The sequence below is a fragment of the Bubalus kerabau genome, chromosome 1 (genome assembly GCF_029407905.1).
Source record: "Bubalus kerabau isolate K-KA32 ecotype Philippines breed swamp buffalo chromosome 1, PCC_UOA_SB_1v2, whole genome shotgun sequence".
Classification (NCBI taxonomy): domain Eukaryota; kingdom Metazoa; phylum Chordata; class Mammalia; order Artiodactyla; family Bovidae; genus Bubalus; species Bubalus kerabau.
Genome location: NC_073624.1, coordinates 87,770,678 through 87,787,108, shown reverse-complemented (window position 1 = coordinate 87,787,108; position 16,431 = coordinate 87,770,678). Strand labels below are relative to the sequence as shown.

The following is a 16,431-nucleotide window of genomic DNA, read 5'->3' as shown; positions in this document are numbered from 1 at the left end:
GCTCAATAAATTTTTGGTCTTTATTTTTTATTATTGTCACAATTTAAGTAGTTTTCCTAAAACAAGCATAAGGTCCCCCTCAAAAAGGCTAAAAGGGCCCAGTATTCTTTCTCACATTGCTAAAAGTTCAAGGTAGGAAGTTCTCTGACACAAGGAAAGAATATTCTGGGATACATACCAAAGATTTCTAGAACTTGTACCTCTGGTAATGAGATCTCTGACCACAAGGTCAAATAATTGAAATACATCTCCTTTGTTATTAGGGGAGTTACTGGAATCGATATACTCTCTATTGTGCTGCACAACTTTTGATATATGTTATGCAAATAATAGCTTCTATGATTTCCACATGTATATGTCTCGAATGGAACTTTGAACAAAACTTTTACGCATTGCCTAATTTAGCTGCTCTCTCAATTATGTATCTTGTTATGCCTAGATGCGGAGAAGGCAATGGCAACTCACTCCAGTACTCTTGCCTGGAAAATCCCAGGGACGGAGGAGCCTGGTAGGCTGCAGTCCATGGGGTCGCTAAGAGTCGGACATGACTGAGCGACTTCACTTTCACTTTTCACTTTCATGCATTGGAGAAGGAAATGGGAACCCACTCCAGTGTTTTTGCCTGGAGAATCCCAGGGACGGTGGAGCCTGGTGGGCTGCCGTCTATGGGGTCGCACAGAGTCGGACACGACTGAAGCGACTTAGCAGCAGCAGCAGCAGCATGCCTAGATGTGCACCCAGGTATAAATAAATGAGTTGACTCTACCGCAGGGTTTGACCTATTTATTTGGAAACTTAACCTTTTGTAACTTTTTACTTTTACAACAGTTACTTTTACTACATTTGGTAAAAGTTACTAAACTGTGAAATAATTAGAAAGCAGCTGTCTAGAACTAAGAGAATAAAAAGGAAGGACAAAATCATTTATTAAGTTGTTTAATCAGTTCTAAGCAAGATTTTATTCTATTTAGCAATTGATTGCAATTTATGATTTATATGCTGATGAAGGAAAAGTTAATGGAGGTTTTAATGAAAACAAATTGGTAAATAATAGAATGGGGTGTCTAAGGAGTTAATGCTCCTCGTATTGTACTTACTGAGTTTCTGGGATTTCCAAACCAGAGGATAGTTAGAAAAAAATCTGTAAAATAAAAAAAGGCTCATAGAACATAAAATCAGAAATAAGACATATAAGAGAAATAAATGAATGAATTGTGTTGGGGGGAAACATAATTGGCAACTGAACCACCCCTTTTATTGGTCTTATAAAGGCCATGTGGAAGGCCTGTCCTTACCCCCTAGAGTATGGATACTATTGTCATTTGAAAAATTTCTTTTATCAAGCTCACAGAGCCTAGATAATTTACACAGACTAGCCATCAAGTAAATACTTGTTAATTTGGTATATCCAAGTATGTTCTTGGGGAGGCTGATCTTTTGCTACTAGAGAAATAAGAATGGTGTTTGAAGGTAGGTCAGACCTGACCTGCTCATGTTCTCTTAGCTATGGTTTCACTTTTTATATATTTAGTCAGTTAACACAGTGATTCAGTATATGTATTTGGATGTCTCGCTTGGTCCCAATTCTTTTGGAACCACACAAAATTCCAGAGAAACTTCATAGTGGTGCTGGAGATTTGCTTCACTGGCTACCTGTCGGGTCAATCAGTACCTAAAGAGGACGATTACAAAGTCATTAAAAGTGCTACCTGAAATTACGCTTGGTGAAATCTTACCAATTATCTATGGGAGGGTTTGCTTTTGGTGGGCTGACTGCTAGTTAGTCTCCAAGATTCAGTAGAACTATCTCCTTTCTGAAGGTCTACCAAATTCTCCCCGAGGTTTTTGTTTGTTTGTTTTGTTTTTAATATGGTGCAGTTATTATCTGCTTAGACATTGTCATATTCTTTTGAACTTATTTGTCATCTGACTCAAGCTCCTTGACATTAGCCATCACTGGTCCTCAGCTTCATGCCTGGTAACCAATCAGGAATCCTTCAGTCCTGGCAGGTGCTCTGTAGGGACTAGCCAAATAAGTGAATAACAAGAGACACAAACTCAATTCTTCTTAAAGATTCACTGTAGTTATACAATACTCCACTGTGTGCATCTGAGAAACACTTCACTGGAATGAATGCCTACCTCCTGAGTTCTGTTTGGAAAACCATATCCAAGCGACTATTCTGGTTTTACAGGCTCAGGTATGTTAATAAGCGCTAATTTCCTTAAACTGTGGGTAGACCTGAGCTGTAAGGAGGTGTGGAGTCTAGTAAACTCCCCCTGCCCTCAGATTGGGCATTTGAATTTTGGAAGTAAAAAATGGAACCATACCGTTTATGCCCCTCTCAGTCAGTTCTGGAACTCCGTCCACCTTTTTTGGGGTAGTTTAAGATTTTAATTAGAAAATATATTCGCTCCCTTCTTGCTCTCTATACACATCTCTGTTTAAAGCAATCACCCTGCATACAGTTAATTATTTGCCTCTGTGTCTTTAGGCCAGATGAGACTGTGAAATACTTGAGTGTGAGCCTCTGTCTCATTTATTTTGATTTTTCTATAGTCGATGCAAGGCTTGATACATAGTATATAACCAAGAAACAGTTTTTGATGGAAATGAATAAGGGCAAACAGATTGAGACTAACTCTCTTTCTTTGTCACTGATCTCAATTGTGTTTTCTATATTCACCTAGAATTTGAAGTTCTGGATCTCAGTCTTTCATCCAGAGTCAGGCTTTTACAAACATTTAAAATCCCACAAAAAAACCATTCAGCCTTTTGATAAATATTTATTGAGTGCTTAGTACATGCCAGGTGGTTTGAATACAAATATGGATGAGGCATGGCCCTGACCTTGATGAGTTCACCATATCATTAAAGAGCATATAATAGCAGTTATTAGTTAATGGTCATCCAGGCTAATGGCTTACTCAGAATTCAGCTATCACTAAGCTCTTGGGCACTCTGAGAAATTACTGGGATGGAGCATATACTTGTGTAAATCATGGCTTAAGGGGAATAAAGTGCCATAACCTTTTTCCATAATGGAATCGTTTTCCAGAAAAGTATCAAGTCTCAGAGTTATGAATATTGGAAGTTTTACCAATACAAACACTTTGGGAAACAAAAAGAAAAAGGAAAGATATAGTTCTTAGTGTTACTCGGGCTTAAAAAGAGTTTTTTTGTGTGTAACAAATGTCAGGTTGGCAGATCAATGGCAACAAATAAGAGCTTTTCAAGTTATGTTTTAAAAAGCACAACACATATGGAAAAAAGTTTATATTTAAAAATAACTTTTCAAACACTGAGGCTTTCTGGGAAGAATGATGATAATGTCATATTGTAGACTCAATTGTATTCTCAGTAGGGAGACCATAATTGCCTTAATGATAGAAGAGAGGGAAAGCATGTCCCAGCCATAATGTTGTAGCCGAAGTGCGCGGCAGATTTCCCACTGATGTCACTCTGATTAGTGGAGTTACATCTTAACGAGGGGTATGTCTAAAGACGGCAGGCAAGGTAAGCATTTCATCAGCGTCATCCTTGGAAATTCCTTAGAAGCTTAGTGTTGGAGATGATAGCGGATTCCCAGTGTGTCGGTTCTGCTAAATTGAAACTACTTTTCCTGGAATTCCCGTCCAGGGTTGGCCATTGTGATTGCCTTGCATGTGATTTGAAAGGCAGATGGGAAATGGCAGCCATGATGCTTGTGAGGGTGAGTTGAGGCCCTGGTTGCCATAGCAGATTATGCTTGCTGTTGCTATCTATGTCTAATCTTGTTGGCAGTAGGGCTCCAGCTGGGCCTGTGGCCCCTTCAACTTCACCCAGATCTCCGTTAGCTTCCCTCAGTCCTGGACCAAGTGATCCACAGTGAAAGGCACCACCTGCTTCTACGGATCCCCAGCCTCATCAAGTCTAGAGATGGTAAGAGATAGATAACAGGTTCCATCTTGTTCTTTGGGTTCCTGTCTACCCTTGTAGGTTCCGGATTATCCTTGCCCTCCCTCACTTCACATCCAGTTTTCCTCCTCACTGCCAGTCTTCCTGACCTGCAGCAACTTCAGGCCCCTTTCCCGATGCCTGGACAACAGCTTTCCATAAACCTTTTACCAACTTCCATAATTGTATAAGGTCTAATGCTTATGTTCCTTATTCTGTCTCACAGATAGTGGTTCTGCTTATATGCCTGCATCCTATCCAATACTGACATACATCTTTTATTTAATCCACTAATAGGATTTCTCTTTTTCCTCCATGTCCTTGACCTCCATCGCATTGGGCATCTGGTGAAGTAGTTGGCTTAAATATAAGAACTATGTTGTTTTAAAAAATATATATCTTTAAACTCTAGATTCATATTCTGTGCATTCAGATGCACACTGACTTCATTTCATTTCTTCATTTCGAATCTGCCTGCAATGAAGGAGACCCGGGTTTGATACCTGGGTTGGGAAGATCCCCTGGAGAAAGGAATGGAAACCCACTCCAGTATTCTTGCTTGAAGAATTCCATGGACAGAGGAACCTAGCAGGCTACGGTCCATGGGATCGCAAAAGAGTCAGACACGACTGAACGACTGACACAGATGCACCCACAGTGAGAGACACTTACAAGCTCAGGAAAAACCAGACTCCTGTTGCCCTTCTTGGTCTCACTGCAGAGCATGGTTCTTTGAGCTGGAAGAGTGTGCAAAATCAGCTATACCTACTTAAGTTGTTTCTCCCTCTTTCCCTTTATCTGTGTGGTTTCCTTTATTGCATGTGGTTGAACTTCAATAAGTTAAACACGGATATAAGGCAATTCCACTGTAAGCACACTGGCTTCTACATCAGACGTTTTCTTCATTTCATTTCTAGTTTTAGTATGGATGACTTTTGTTTTTTTTGCCCTCAGTTATTTCACCCTTGGGCACACTTGCTCCACAGAAAACTGCATTCCACTCTTTTCTTCAGTCTCCTCAGTCCCCTTTTCATCTTTTTTTGCTCAATATCTACAATTTGAGATTTGTGCGATTGCTGCTTCAAAGTTGAAAACTGAGCAAATTATAGCTGTGGATTTTGTTCCTGAAGTGACATGAGCATGTTCAGGCCATTTGCAGACTTCATGGGAAACACTGGCAATCCTAAAAGTATTATAGAAGGATCATGATTTATCCTATTGTTTAGTAAGTAGAGCAGAGTTTCTTGGGAAGAGGATGTATTTCCATATTGTCACTTAAGAATTGTGTAAATCTTATACTGGGCTGTGAGTTTTAATTAACAAACTGCTTCCATTCAGGTTGGAATTCCTGATTTATTGAGGTTCTGTTTCACCTGCATTCCACTTAATTAAACCCATAAGCTTCAAGCTTGATTTACTGTCTCGTTTCCACTGAAAACACACTTCTCTTACAATATTTATAACTTTCTTAATAGGATAGTTATTGAAAAACAAGCCTTTGTTCACTCTGATGATACTCAAAAATTATAAAAATTCAAAATCTTCTTTTCATCTCCTCATTTCTCTGCGTGAAAGCCCACAGAGGTTCCCCATTGCCTAGAAGACAATGTCTCAGATGTTTTTCACCTGATACATGTGCCAGCAATTTCCACTTGGCAGAAAAACTCCCACAGAGCCTCTGGTCCCGAGGAGGTGTACTCTCTGGATTATGTTTGTAACCCATATCCCTCTGGCCTCACCAGTGCAAATGGGGTCATGGTTTAACCTAGTGCCTCCTGATTGACAGTCTCCACCTGCGTGAGGGCAGGTTGCCCTTCTCAGGTTCCTTCTAATTTCTTCCAGTGGGTCTTCGGGAGTGCTTTACATGGGCTCCCAGCCCTCTGCTTGTCCTCGGCTGTCCTTCAGTTGCAACGCGTTGATCCCTGTCCTGGACACGGATTGCTGCTACCCCTGCCATGCTGACTTCAAGGTGAGTTACTCCTTTATTACCAGATGAAGCACAGACACAGACCTTTTACTTAATTCCTCCCAGTTACACTGAAACCAGATTTCTGCTTGTTTTTTTTTTTTTTTTCTTTTAATTAGAGAATAATTGTTTCACAATGTTGTGTTGGTTCCCGCTGTATGGCAATGTGAATCAGCCATAAGTGGACATATACCCTTCCCTCTTGAAAGTCCCTCCCACCCCACCCAACCTACCCCTCTAGGTTGTCACAGAGCACCAGGTTGAGCTCCTTGTGTTATCAACTCCCCACTAGCTATCCATTTGACATATGGTTAATGTAAATGTTTCAATGCTCTTCTCTCAGTTCGTCCCACCCTCGCCTTCCCTGTTGTGTCGACAAGTCTGTTCTCCATGTCTGTGCCTCCATTCCTTCCCTGAAAGTAGGTTCACCAATACCATTTTCCTAGATTCCACATATGGCTGTTAATAGATGATATTGTTTTCTCTTTCTCACTTACTTCACTCTGTATAACAGGCTCTAGTTTCATCTACCTCAGTTCAACTGACTCAAATTTGTTCCTTTTTAAGGTTGAGTAATATTCTATTGTGTATATGTACCACAACTTCTTTATTCATTCACCTATAGATGGATATTTAGGCTGCTTCTGTGTCCTGGCTATTATAAGTAGGACTGTGAAGAACATTGGGATACATGTGTCTTTTGAATTATGGTTTTCTCAGGGTATATGCCCAGTGGTGGGATTTCTGGGAAACCAGGTTTTGATGTTAACCACAACTTTTACTAGAAGCCCAGGAAATAGGAAATGAAAGCAAAGAAATTTTATTAAATATAGAGGCTCTTGGAGCCATCTATTGCAGCCCACCATCATTTGGGGATGTCTTACTTAATGATTCCTTGGCTGTAGGGTTTCTTTTCCAACCAGCCGCCAGCCAGCTACCCTGCCAAGGATGCCAGCTGCCCTCACTCCCATGCAGTCTGGATATTCGGGTCTCCACGCCTGAGAGTAAAGCCCTAAGAAGGAGTTTCCCCCTCATCTCCAACTTAAGGTCTGCCTTCCCTGTTGTCACTCTCAGTCCCTGGGTCTCCCTTTTCCCAGGGCGACTGAGTGGGAACATCCTCTGCTAACAGGAGAGACCTCAATGCCTACCACAGCTGGAGCTCTGCCTTCAAGGAAACCATAGCAGAACCCAACTGTTCTGCTTTGCGCAACACACACACAGAGGGTCACCTCCTTATGTTTCTATCTTCTGAATCATAGAGAAAAGAACAGTTTCCTCTTTTCTAATTTCTCAAAGTTTGTGTTGAGTAGTTTTAAACATGAGGTAAGTTGAACTGCGCCAAACCTCGTCAAGTTTCTCTTCATGCTTTTCCCATCATGAAGGAAAAATCAGGCCGACGTGTTTTTCCCATGGTCTCAGCTTCTAATGTTCTACTAGCAACTCCTCAGTCACAAGCCTACATGTCACTGTAAGACAAACAGCTTCTTGATTTTATTTGAAAACTTTTTTTTTTAACTGAAATATAGTCTATTTACAATGCTGTGTTAGTTTCAGGTCTATAGCAAAGCAATTCAGCCATACAGATATATGTATACATACATATATATAAATATATTATTTTCAAGACTCTTTTCCATTATTGGTTCTTATAAGATATTGAATATAGTTCCTTGTGCTATATAAAAAGTCCTTGTTTATCCACTGTATATATAGTAATGTGTATATATTCTTGTTGTTTATCCATTGTATATATAGTAATGTGTATATATTAATCCCAAACTCCTAATTTATCCCTCCTCCAATTTCCCCTTTGATAACCATAAGTTTGTTTTCTAAATCTGTGAGTCTGTTTCTGTTTTGTAAATAAGTTCATTTATAACATTTTTTAAGATTCCACATATAAGCGATATCATATATTTGTCTGACTTCACTTAGTGTAATAATCTCTATGTCCATTTATGTTGCTGCAAATGGCATTATTACATTCCTTTTTATGGCTGAATAATATTCTATTGTATATATATCACATCTTTACTCATTCATCTGTCCATGGACACTTATTTTGCTTCCACATCTTGGCTATTTTAAACAGTGCAAGCAGCTTTTTCTTTAGATTGCAAAGTATAGTCTAGACCCATACTTAGAAGGAAACCCATCTCCAGAGGAAGTAATGTGCAGAATATAAATCTACTTTAAACATATAAAATCTTTTACTTAGACCCACAGCTTCTCAATGTTTGCATGTCATTTTCATAATAAAATAGCTCATTGATGTGTCAGTCAGTACAGACTAGGTTATGCTGTAATAACAGACAGTCCTGAAATACTGACTTAAAGATTTATTTCTCACTTATGCTACATATCTGCCTGAGGTTGGCATGGAAGCTTTTTTGTTTTTGATTATTCAGGGACCTTGGAGGGAGTCATTTTCTTCTCAAACATTACCAGTCCCTCTAGGCCTCAGGGCAAGAGGTTCTTGCACTGCCTATTTATTAATAAGTACTCCAACTTAGTTACACGTCCCCCACTCATACACAAGGAAGCTCCATCCTACAATGACCCTACTCTTTTCCTGACATTTGAAGAAATACATTCAGCTGTTTAACATCTCAAAGTCACATAATAGTTCCAAATAAAGCCCAGGTGTTGTACTAAAACAGAGCTCTACATGTGCAACTAATTTTAATCTTAATAATAACTGTACGAAGGAGGTACTATCATTAGCACTATTTTATAGATGAAGAAACTGAGATCCAGAGAGTCTGAATAACTTACTGTGGTCATACAGCTGTAATGGTAGTGCTGGGATAGTTTGACTTCATGGGCTGTACGCTTAACTACTACACATCCAATTCAACTTTCCTCAACTGAGCTTATCATCTGCCTACCACCTTCCCATAATCCTGCATTTATTCTTTTTGAATTTTCCTAATTTAGGTAAACGGCACACTACCAGCTGTCTTGTTGTAAATGTCACCAATCTGGGACTTGTCCTTGGTTCCTTTCTTTCTGTCAAGTTCCATGTCTAGTTCAAACTAGCTCTCAAGGAAGGCTGATCTTTGCCACCCTCTTCTCTCTTCCTAGTACTGCAGTTCTTCTCTCAATGATCTCTGACATGATGCCCCTATGGTCTATTCTCCACCAAGCAATCAGAATGAATTTTTAAGAATCTATATCTGAAGAACTTAATGTGTTATTCCTTTGCTAAAAATGCTACAATAATTTCCCAAGACATAAGGTATGATGTTTTATTATTGTTCCTTCTGCTGCTGAAACAGCGCCTTCCCCAACACACACACACACACACACACACACACACACACACACACACTTGGCTAATTACTGCAAATTTCAGCTTAACTGTAACTTCTTTACAAAGGCCTCCTTTTTAAATTGAAGTATAATTCGTTTATAATGTTGTATTAGTTTCTGGTGTACAGCAAAGTGATTCAGTCATATATGTGTGTGTGTGTGCTTAGTTGCTCAATTGTGTCCAATTCTTTGTGACCCCATGGAGGACTGTAGCCTGCCAGGTTCCTCTGTCTGTGGGATTCTCCAGGCAAGAATACTGGGGTGGGCCATGCCCTTCTCTAGGTGATCTTCCCAACCCAGCGACAGAACCCCGGTATCCCACATTGCAGGCAGATTCTTTACTGTCTTAACCACCAGGGAAACTCAAAAATACTGGAGTGGGTAGCCTATCCCTTCTCTAGGGGATCTTCCCAACCCAGGAATCAAAGCAGGGTCTCCTGCACTGCAGGCAGATTCTTTACCAGTTGAGCTACCATATATACATATGTATATATATTCTTTCTCCAATTCTTTTCCATTACAGTTTATTAAAGGACATTGAATATAGTTCCCTGTGCTACACAGTAGGTCCTAAAATTTTAGACATATGTCACACAAACTACTAACCATCTAAAATTCTTTTTATTTCAGGGTCTTATAAACCTTTGATTTTCTATTTTTTTGTACGTCTGAGGTAGTAAAAGTTTATTAATTACCACTTCATAAATTAAAAGTTGAATATTTTTGTTTTATTAGACAGTGATAATTTGTACAAAACCACATTTGTGTTTCATTGAAAAACAAAATGATTTCAAAAAATATTTTCACTGTAGTCATTAAAAGCCTTCTTGGCAGCAACATTATCACAAAAAAAAAGAAATAAAAATAAAAAAATAAAATAAAATCTATTTTATATACAATAGTGCATATAGGTTAATCCCAAACTCCTAATTTATCCCCACCTTGCCCCTTTGGTAATCATAAGTTTGTGTTCTATGTCTGTGAGTCTATTTCTGTTTTGTAGATAAGGTCATTTGTATCATTTTTTTAGATTCCACATAAAAGTGATATTATATGATATTTGTGTTTATCTGACTTACTTCTTGTAAGGAAAGAGCAAATTAGCCAAGATGATGTTGTCAAGCTCTCTCACCCCATGCTCTCTTGCTCTATGTTTTGTTTAGTTCAGTTCAGTTGCTCAGTCGTGTCCAACTCTTTGCCACCCCATAGAATGCAGTATGCCAGGCTTCCCTGTTCATCACCAACACCCAGAATTACTCAAACTCATATCCATTGAGTGCGTGATGCCATCCAACCATTTCACCCTCTGTCGTCCCCTTCTCCTCACGCCTTCGATCTTTCCCAGTATCAGGGTCTTTTCAAATGAGTCAGTTCTTCACATCAGGTGGCCAGAGTATTGGAGTTCCAGCTTCAGCATCAGTCCTTCCAATGAATATTCAGGACCAATTTCCTTTAGGATGGACTAATTGGATTTTCTTGCAGTCCAAGGGACTCTCAAGAGTCTTCTCCAACACGACAGTTCAAAAGCATCAATTCTTTGGTGCTCAGCTTTCTTTACAGTTCAACTCTGACATCCATACATGACTACTGGAAAAACCATAGCTTTGACTAGATGGACCTTTGTTGGTAAAGTAATGTCTCTGCTTTTGAATATGCGTCTAGATTGATCATAGCTTTTCTTCCAAGGAGTAAGCATCTTTTAATTTCATGGCACATTCACCACCTGCAGTGATTTTGGAGCCCCCCCAGAATAAAATCTGTCACTGTTTCCATTGTTTCCCCATCTATTTCCCATAAAGTGATGGGACCAGATGCCATGATCTTAGTTGTCTTAATGTTGAGTTTTAAGCCAACTTTTTCACTCTCCTCTTTCACTTTCATCACAAGGCTCTTTAGTTCCTCTTCAGTTTCTGCCATAAGGGTGCCGTCATCTGCATATCTGAGGTTATTGATATTTCTCCGGGCAGTCAAAGCACAAGATTCCAGCTTGTGCTTCATCCAGCCTGGCATTTCTCATGATGTACTCTGGATATAGGTTAAATAAGCAGGGTGACAATATACAGCCTTGATGTACTCCTTTCCCTATTTGGAACCAGTCTGTTGTTCCATGTCCAATTCTAACTGTTGCTTCCTGACCTGCATACAGGTTTCTCAGGAGGCAGGTCAGGTAGTATGGTATTTCCATCTGTAAAATTAAGATTTTTCCACAGTTTATTGTGATCCACACAGTCAAAGGCTTTGGCATAGTCAATAAAACAAAAGTAGATGTTTTCTGGAACTCTCTCGCTTTTTCGATGATCCGGCAGATGTTTGGCAATTTGATATCTGGTTCCTCTGCCTTTTGTAAAACCAGCTTGAACACCTGGAAGTTCACAGTTCACATACTGTTGAAGCCTGGTTTGGAGAATTTTGAGCATCACTTTGCTAGCATGTGAGATGAGTGCAATTGTATGGTAGTTTGAGTATTTTTTGGCATTGTCTTTCTTTGGGATTGGAATGAAAACTGATCTTTTTCAGTCCTGTGGCCACTGCTGAGTTTTCCAAATTTGCTGGCATATTGAGTGCAGCACTTTCACAACATCATCTTTTAGAATTTGAAATAGCTTAGCTGGAATTCCATCACCACTAGCTTTGTTTGCAGTGATGCTTCTTAAGGCCCACTTGACTTCACATTCCAGGATGTCTGGCTCTAGGTCAGTGATCATACCATCGTGATTATCTGGGTTGTGAAGTTGTTTTTTGTACAGTTCTTCTGTGTATTCTTGCCATCTCTTCTTAATATCTTCTGCTTCTGTTAGGTCCATACCATTTCTGTCCTTTATTGAGCCCATCTTTGCATGAAATGTTCCCTTGGTATCTCTAATTTTCTTGAAGAGATCTCTAGTCTTTCCCATTCTGTTGTTTTCCTCTATTTCTTTGCATTGGTCGCTGAGGAAGGCTTTCTTATCTCTTCTTGCTATTCTTTGGAACTCTGCATTTAAATGGGTATATCTTTCCTTTTCTTCTTTGCCTTACTTTTCTTTTCTCAGCTGTTTGTAAGGCCTCCTCAGACAACCATTTTGCCTTTTTGTATTTCTTTTTGTTGGGGATGGTCTTGATCACTGCCTCCTGTACAATGTCACGAACCTCCGTCCATAGTTCTTCAGGCACTCTGTCTATCATATGTAATCCCTTGAATCTATTTGTCACTTCCACTGTATAATCGTAAGGGATTTGATTTAGGTCATACCTGAATGGTCTAGCAGTTTTCCCTACTTTCTTCAATTTAAGTCCGAATTTGGCAATAAGGAGTTCATGATCTGAGCCACAGTCAGCTCCCTGTCTTGTTTTTGCTGACTTTATAGAGCTTCTCCATCATGGCTGCAAAGAATATAATCAATCTGATTTTGGTGTTGACCATCTGGTGATGTCCATGTGTAGAGTCTTCTCGTGTTGTTGGAAGAGGGTGTTTGTTATGACCAGTGCATTCTCTTGTCAAAACTCGATTAGCCTTTGCCCTGGTTCATTCTGTACTTCAAGGCCAAATTTGCCTGTTACTCCAGGTATTTCTTGATTTTCTACTTTTGCATTTCAGTCCCCTATAATCAAAAGGACATCTTTTTGGGGGTATTAGTTCTAGAAGGTCTTGTAGGTTCAACTTCAACTTCTTCAGCATTACTGGTCAAGGCATAGACTTGGATTACTGTGATAATGAATGGTTTGCCTTGGAAACAAACACAGATCATTCTGTCATTTTTGAGATTGCATCCAAGTACTCTATTTTGGACTCTTTTGTTGACTATGATGGCTACTCCATTCCTTCTAAGGGATTCTTACCCACAGTAGTAGATAGAATGGTCATCTGAGTTAAATTCATCCATTCCAATCCATTTTAATTCCCCGATTCCTAAAATATTGATGTTCATTCTTGCCATCTCCTGTTGACCACTTCCAATTTGCCTTGATCCATGGACCTAACATTCCAGGTCCCTACACAATGTTGCTCTTTACAACATTGAACTTTACTCCATCACCAGTCACATCTACCTCTGGGTATTGTTTTTGCTTTGGCTCCATCTCTTCATTCTGTCTGGAGTTATTTCTCCACTCTTCTCCAGTAGCATATTGGTCACCAACCAACCTGGTGAGTTCATCTTTCAGTGTCCTATCTTTTATGTTTTGTAAATAATGACTATGTAACAGCTGAAATCTCTTATAGTACTGTGCATGCGTGTCACAAGGTACTTGCTTGGTTACAGTCTACTTTTATTCTGTAAGCACATACAAGCTCCACCTGAAAAGCCTTTGGGGCTCTGTTATGGCTGCATTATTTTTGAATTTTGGTGGTGTGGTGGTATGGGTGTGCTACGGCTGTGTCTGCTGGGTCAACAAGAGGAGAGAATGCATCGTGTCTGCTGTTATGGCTGTCATGCCAATCAGGAGAGAATAAATGTGTTTGCAGTTCCTAGGACTCCTTGAGTTTTCCTCCAGGTTCCCTGCTTGTGCCTTGCCTACCCTGGGTTCAGTGAACAGTGAGAAACAGCAAGACTATCGGCCTAGTTGGCAGAATTAGCACTTCTCTTAGTATGATAATCTCTAGGTCCATTCATGTTGCTGCAGATGACATTGTTTCATTTTTTTTTATGGCTGGTAATATTTCAGTGCATATATATATATATATACCACATTTTTTTCCATTTATATACTGATGGACATTTAGGTTGCTTCAGGGTCTTGGCTATTGTGTATACTGCTGCTATGAACATGGGTGCATGTATCTTTTTGAATTCGAGTTTTGTCTGGTTATATGCCCAGGAATGGGATTGCTGGATCATATGGCATCTCTAGTTTTAGTTTTTTGAGGAATCTCTATACTGTTTTCCACAGTGACTGTGCCAATTTATATTCCCACCAGCAGTGTAGGAGGGTTCTCTTTTCTCTACACTGTGTCCAACATTTGTTATTTGTAGACTTTTTAATGATGGCCATCCTGACTGGTGTGAGGTGATACCTCATTGTAACCTTGATTTGCATTTCTTTAACAATTAGAGATGTTGAGCATCTTTTCATGTGCCTGGTGTTATCCTTTTTGTCTTCTTTGGAGAAATGTCTTTTGAGGTATTCTGCCCTGTTATTGATTGGATTAATTTGGTTTTATGTTATTGAATTGTATGAACTGTTTGTATATTTTGAAAAGTAATCTCTTGTTGGTTGCATCAATTGTAAATATTTTTCCCAGTTCATAGGTTGTGCTTTCTTTTTGTTTATGGTTTCTTTCCTTTGCTATGCAAAAGCTTTTCGGTTTGATTGGGTCCCACTTGTTTATTTTTGCTTTTATTTTGATTGCCTTGAGAGACTGATCTAGGTAAGCATTGCTACAATTTATATCAGAGAATTGTTTTGCCTATGTTCTCTTCTAGGAGTTTTATGGTATCATGTCTTATATGTAAGTCTTTAAGCCATTTTGAGTTTATTTTTGTGCATGATGTAAGGGAGTATTCTAACTTCATTGATTTACATACGGATGTCCAGCTTTCCTAACACCACTTGCTGAAGAGACTTTCTTTTCTGCATTGTATATTCTTGTCAGATACATACCCTTTTTAATGCTTCTGCACTGTGATGTTCTTCTTTCTAAACAGGTCTCAAGCACACATATATTGACTTACTCAGTGCTTATTTTCATCACTAGAAAATAAGCTTCATGATGGTAGGGTGAATGTTTGTTTGCTGCTGTATCTGTGGCAACTTAACACAGTGCTGGCAGACAGCAAAGCATTCAATGTGTATTTATTGAATGAGTGCGTTAATGCATATTACTAGCAACAAATTGCTTGCAATTCACTTCACAGTAGATGCTAACACTGCAGTGGAGAACCTCTGGCTGGGCATTGCTGAACTTCTTTAGCTTGCAAAATATGTAATGCGGTGGGAGAAGTCTGGTTCTGATCTTAGATCTGAGTTCAGACGGCAAGTTACCATTGACATGGGTGAATGCAGGAAAGTTGTTTAAATGCTCTGTTAATACTTTCATCAGGAAACTGAGAAGAATGACCTCAAAGAATTGGCCTGGAAATTTAGCCATGTAATGTTGGTTCTCGTCCTTAGACTATTGCCCTAGAATCTCTCTGCAGCAGTTCACTCCTTGCACTTTTCTAACGTCATCTTTTGCTGAAGACCTGAAAATGACAGTTCAATCTGTGTCCCTCTGCCTACCAGAAACATCATCCCTATTATTTCTTGCCCATATTTGTCCATTTTTTGAAAATCCAGTTCAGAACTCACCTTTTAAAATAAAATTTCTAATATGCACCTTTCTGCTTCTTCAGCATTTCAAGAGAAATTTGTGCTTGATCATACCTAGTTTTATGAATATTTCCAGTTGATTACCTGGATAGATTGCAACTCCCTGGTGGTGGCTTCTTTGCTTTGTATGCTGCGAAGTGCTTTGTATGAAGCACACAAGCAAAATGTTGATCTGTTATTGTTGAATTAATTCATCTAGGAAGTAGGAGTTGTTCTAATCATATTTGTTTCAGGCCAAATAAGTTGTAAGTTTCAGCCAGAACCATCTTAAACAGAAAAGAAGGGGCTCGTGTTGACAGGTTATGATGCAGTGACTTTTAGTTTTTATCTTCTTTGACATATATACTAACCCTGGGGTGTTTTTTTTTTTTTTTTTTTAAAGCTCAGATTTCTCAAAGAAGTTTTTCCAGTGAGACAGAATAATCAATCTTCTTTAGTCCATGTGTTAAAGCTGAACATGCTTAAAAACAAAACAAAACAAAAAAAAACTTTGAAAAATACAAACTAATAGCAGGAAAAAAAGAAAAAAAAACTCAACAACAAAAAAAATGAATGGAATAGTCCTGTATCTGTAAAATAAATTGACTCTAAAGTTAACCCTCCCCCCGGCCCCCCAAAAAATCCTCCAAGTCAGATTACTGGTGAATACTACTTAACATATTCTGCTCAAAAGTCTTCTGGAAATTTGGAGAGGAGCTAATACTTCTCAACACATTTGTGAAACCAGCATTATCTTGATAGTGCTCCAATATTCCTCACAAACACACACATCTGAAAGACCTTAACAAAGTAGTCACAAATTGAGTCCACCAGTGTAGAAAAAGACTAATAAAACCTGATCAACTGAGGTTTATCCCAAAAAGGTAAGGCTGGTTCAACATTTGAAAAATCAATGTAATTCATTACATGGACAGTCTAAATGAGAAAAATC

General features: G+C 39.0%; 1 long non-coding RNA gene across 1 annotated transcript; it reads left to right on the top strand.

The window, feature by feature from the left end:
- The first annotated feature begins 3,152 nt into the window (after positions 1-3,152).
- On the top strand, positions 3,153-15,959 carry LOC129652689 (uncharacterized). The gene is made up of 3 exons (XR_008714690.1): positions 3,153-3,922; positions 5,780-5,906; positions 15,883-15,959. It is a non-coding gene; the product is annotated as an uncharacterized LOC129652689 (long non-coding RNA).
- Positions 15,960-16,431: the final 472 nt, after the last annotated feature.